Source organism: Alosa alosa, chromosome 12 (assembly GCF_017589495.1).
Source record: "Alosa alosa isolate M-15738 ecotype Scorff River chromosome 12, AALO_Geno_1.1, whole genome shotgun sequence".
Classification (NCBI taxonomy): Eukaryota; Metazoa; Chordata; class Actinopteri; order Clupeiformes; family Clupeidae; genus Alosa; species Alosa alosa.
In genome coordinates this window covers 27,464,976-27,469,975 of record NC_063200.1, presented here as the reverse complement: position 1 = coordinate 27,469,975, position 5,000 = coordinate 27,464,976, and the positions used below count along the sequence as shown (strand labels likewise).

The window sequence follows — 5,000 nt, the reverse complement described above, 5'->3', positions numbered from 1 at the left end:
CATCTGCTGATTTCCAATGAAATCTAAATACTGTAGCGCATATTGGGAGGAAAAAGTGAGTGACTAACAGAGGGAAAGAGAGGGAGAGTGTGAAAGTGAAAGAGTGAGGGGAGGGCGGGAAAGAGGAAGACAGATATCCATCTCAGCTTAGGGTACAATCAGTGCACTAGATCCACCTATTCAATTTCCTCTCTCTACACTTTCCGGGTACTGCACACTGCACTGTAGAATTGCTACTTTGGAAGCAAATGAAAGTCACACGAAAGCCACACAACCACGGCTGTCTTAGAAAGTCCTGCTGTCCAGCCAACACCTCCCACTCAGACCTGCAAGTGTCCAAACGACAGTCCATCAGTGGGCGAGGAATTTTAACTTTCGCTCTGGACTGCGTAAAGGTGTCTTCTAACTGCTTGGCAAGCTGGCTGCAGGTCTACTGCATGCATATGCTATGGAAAACCACCTGGGCATGGGGTGGGGCGGATACTGCCAACGGTATTTCAGTTCTCGATTTCAAGTTCTCGATTGCCTTTCATTCTGAGAAAACACGCACAGACACACACTCCTTGCTACAAACTATTTCACTTCACCCTGCCTGCAGCAAAGCCATACATGAACCGTTAAACACACAATGCAAGCTGGCTATTCATCTGGAAACCGTTGTTTACCCAGCCCTCCATTCATATCTGCAGCTTGGCGTCTTACAAAAGCCTTCCAGTGTCAAAAAAGTCTCTTTCAGTCTCAATACAGCTCGTCAACACTAACTAACTCCCGCCTAACTGCTTCTTGTCCATGGACCACCGTCCGTCTGCGTCTTCTGACCATTTCCTATCAATGGAATGGTCTAAATCATCTTTCCACTTCTCAGTGGGCATGCCTGAGAGAAGAACTCTCTGAGGACAAAACAACAACCATCAATGGAGAAATGCCCTTGAGAGCACGACTTTGTGGCAATGAGTGAGAGAAGTAGGCAGCAACCTCCTTGACGTGTAGTATAAGTATATATACTCTTTTGATCCCGTGAGGGAAATTTGGTCTCTGCCTGCAACAACAGTGGCGCGCAAGGAGTAGTGAGGGGTTAGGTGCCTTGCTCAAGGGCACTTCAGCCGTGCCTACTGGTCGGGGTTCAAACCGGCAACCCTCCGGTTACAAGTCCGAAGCGCTAACCAGTAGGCCACGGCTGCTCCCACGTGTGGGAGAAGTAGGCAGCAACCTCCTTGATGTGTGCCGCAGCTAAACCTCACACTTTCTATTGAGATCGTATCTGCACAGTCAAGGCTGAAATAATGTCTGTGTGCTTGCTGTGTGTTTTTTCTTTGTGTGTGTGTATGTCTATATATATATATATGTGTGTGTGTGTGTGTGTGTGTGTGTGTGTGTGTGTGTGTGTGTGTGTGTGTGTGTGTGTGTGTGTGTGTGTGTGTGTGTGTGTGTGTGTGTGTGTGTGTGTCTGTGTAGATAGAATTCAGATAAAAGTGTGCTCATCTGCTGATCACACACATGCTCTCACATGCACTCACATGCGCAGCACAAAGACTGCAAAGCCTGAAGGTTGAGTCTCCAACACCCACACCCATACAGCGATAGTGACCACGAGCCGCTAACAGAGCTAGCTAAGCAAAGTCAAGCTCGACTTGTGCTCAGTGGTCGTAGTTCAAGACTTTAACTTTACTGACTCATTTGTAATCTTTCACTTCCTGTCTGCGAGGAGGACTGACACCGGGGGCGGGGGGGGGGCAGCCTGAGGGGAGAGAAAGACGGTCACGTGAGTCCAGTAAGCTAACCGGGCGCTCCAGCTGGAGATTAATGAACATGTGGACGAGCCTAATGCCATTAGGTCTGTCCTCTTTCTCTCAGGGAACAGAGCAGTTAGCCCAGGGCCAGAGATGATGCTATGAGGGAGAGAGGGACAGAGAGAGAGAGAGAGAGAGAGAGAGAGAGAGAGAGAGAGAGAGAGAGAGAGAGAGGAGGGGGGCAGCTAGGGGATACTGGGGAGGAAGAGACAGAAAGAGCAAGGAGAGAAAAGGTAAGGGGAGGGGGAGAGAGAGACAGAGAAAAGAAAGGGATAGAGGAAGGAAGGAAGAGCGAGAGACAGAGAGGGGAGGCAGTGAGGACACATATAGGGATAATGAGAGGATGTATTCTGGTCAGGAGGAGCGTAATGTAAAATACACGTGTGTGTGTGTGTGTGTGTGTGTGTGTGTGTGTGTGTGTGTGTGTGTGTGTGTGTGTGTTTTTCTCTGAGTGGTTTCAAGAATAAAAGAGAGAACTTTTCAAAATTATGGTTTGTGGTCACACGTCACTCCTTCTTCTGGGCCTGCTTTAGGACAAGGAGCTCAGTCTCTCTCTCTCTCCTTCTCTCTCTCTCTCTCTCTCTCTCTCTCTGCCTCTTTTTCTCCTTCCCTCTTTTCACTCCTCTTTGACGTTCTCCTTTTCCATGCCCACATAGTTCCCGCTGGACAAGCGCTCTAATCAAATCAGTGTGATTGGCCTCACAGAGAAAAGAAAAGGGTCTCCTTTGATGGCGACAGAGACAAGGAAGCATTTAAGAAGCAAAATATTCCTGCCAACATCTCCTCTGTTCAGCAGACACATGACACAGACACCGCCTCAGTAGACACCCTACCACAGGCCTCAGGCTCCTCTCTTCCTGTCGTCCCACCTCCCCTTCCCCATCCCTCTCTCTCTCTCTCTCTCTCCTTCCTTACACTCTTTCCCTCACTTTCCCTCTCGGCTCATGGCTACAGAGGAGCATTACACACTCCATTCTCCATAGACACTCCATTGTCAAAGTGACAAAGAGCAAAAGCTTTTCTCCTCATTTCTCCTAACAGCTTGGTTTAGGCCACTGTCTCCTGAAGGTCTCCCTGCTACTTGTTTCCAACAAAAGTTGGTAGGTGTTTTGTCAGTTTATATTCTACACACAACTCGTACAGTTTTGACCTGTGTTACAGCGTACTTATACTGCGGTCAAGTGGCCAGTTTATTAGACCAAACTACTTTAACAATTTGTTTGTTCTTTGACAGGGACTTTTATTATGAAGGAAGCCAGACTAGCTGGCTGCAGTGATGCAAGCAAATGCAATCACGGCGAGGGAGTGAATTAGACGCAGGGAGCTTCGTAGCGGAGCGGCAGCGTGAGAGACGCCGGCCCAGAACGAGCTGAGGGGAGAGACTGAAGGGAGACCGCCGAGCTCTGTTTGACTCACAGTCCAGCCTGAGGCCGCTGGAGAGACCTTCACTTTGTCTATCGCCCACTTGCTGGCTCGGCATGCCTCACTCACCACACACACACACACACACACACACACACACACACACACACACCACACCACACCATCATCACAACACACCACAGATTACAAACTACACTACACACTTGAGAATACCTATAAATTTGTACTGTTTATGCAGCATTGTAATATGTGAAGCAATTCGGCTAGTGATAGGTTTGTAATGGCTTGATTGAACCACTCTCTCCAAAATAGAAATCCACAAACAGAAAGACATGTAAGCAGACAAATCTAGATGGACATCTTTACACACCGAGGCACACTATTTCAAATTACATCATTATGTATCGACGCGGCGCCCACGCCCACTGTCTCGCCACTGAACAATGTGCTTCTCTCTGACCCAGATTCTCCCGCCATGCCTGTCCAGCAGAGATAAACCACACACACACACACACACACACAATCTCACAGGACGCACCTGAACAAGCCCTTTCTGTCACAATGCTTAAAGTGAGCCCTTTGCAGGATCGATGTGCTCAGATTTCTAATGTTATTTTTTGTGTATTCATTTTGCAGACTGAGAGAGACTTGTTTCTCAAGTTCTCAAGTATAACTCAGGCAGCACTGTCAATAGCCCAGCAACTGACAGCAACACTCGCAGGTGCATAGCATCTCATCTAACCCTGGCACAGTGCTAATAGAGACAGCTGTGCTAGTGTACAGTGTGCTGAATACTGGCCTGTAACTAGAATAAACAGACAGTATCTCACACACACTTAACCAGTGCTGGTCTAACATACTGTATGTAAACAGCTACAGTGATTTCCTTTGTATTAGTCGCATTGTGTATAAACCGCAGGACAGCATATGCATGCAAGTTAAATACCATACACTGACCATACACCTGACAATACCATATTAACTGCTCCTGTGTATTACAGTAACCTCATAGCTGAAGAAATTTAGCAAAATCAGTGGATAAACCGTGGCTAATAGTTGGGAAATTACGGTAATGAAGATCTAAAAACTCAAGTACACAAGTACCGGTTTGAATCATAGAAGGCATTCATTCAACCTTCCCCCCTTCCTCTCTTTCGCTACGTTTGCTAACATTCATCCACCCCACCCCCCTTCTGAATAAATGACTACAGTGAACTGTTTTCAGCCATGTAGAACCTGACACACAACCATCTGGCGCAGTGCGACTGAAGCCTTCAATTTGCAGCGGCGCTCCAGTGAGCCTTGCGGCTTTGCCGTCGGACAGGTCGTTCGGAATGGATTAGCGGTTCGGGGCTGCAGACCGAACGACTGCAGGTCTGCATTCTTGGTTCGGGGGGGGACGCTCGCTCATTTGCTCTCGTCTCTGACGTTAAGATGAGGGTTGGGGGGCTCTTCCACTGCACCCCCCCCGATAATTGTGACTTTGCAGCGGAGGATGGAAATTAGAACGGAAGGCCGCTGGGGGAAGAGAAACGTGAAAGGATGGCTTTTTTCTTCTGTGCCTGCAGATGAATGCACGAGTATGACTGTGTGTGTGTGTGTGTGTGTGTGTGTGTGTGTGTGTGTGTGTGTGTGAGTGAATATGAGTGTGCTGTATTTTTTTATAAAAGAGTGCAATCAGCAATTTGACCACTGCGGCCTGGACGCCGCTGAATGGGTGGTGAGGAACAGGAGGTGAGACCAGACCAAAATGAGCGCTGTGAAAACATCCCCCGCCAAAGTGCCAGCCCACTATAAAACACAGAGGGCCGGGCTTTAAGAGAGCTC

The 5,000-nt window shown here is 48.1% G+C and overlaps 1 protein-coding gene across 2 annotated transcripts in view; it reads right to left on the bottom strand.

The window, feature by feature from the left end:
* Nucleotides 1–5,000, bottom strand: part of rxraa (retinoid X receptor, alpha a) — a 114,191-nt gene that overhangs the window by 89,740 nt on the left and 19,451 nt on the right. The window lies entirely within an intron of this gene.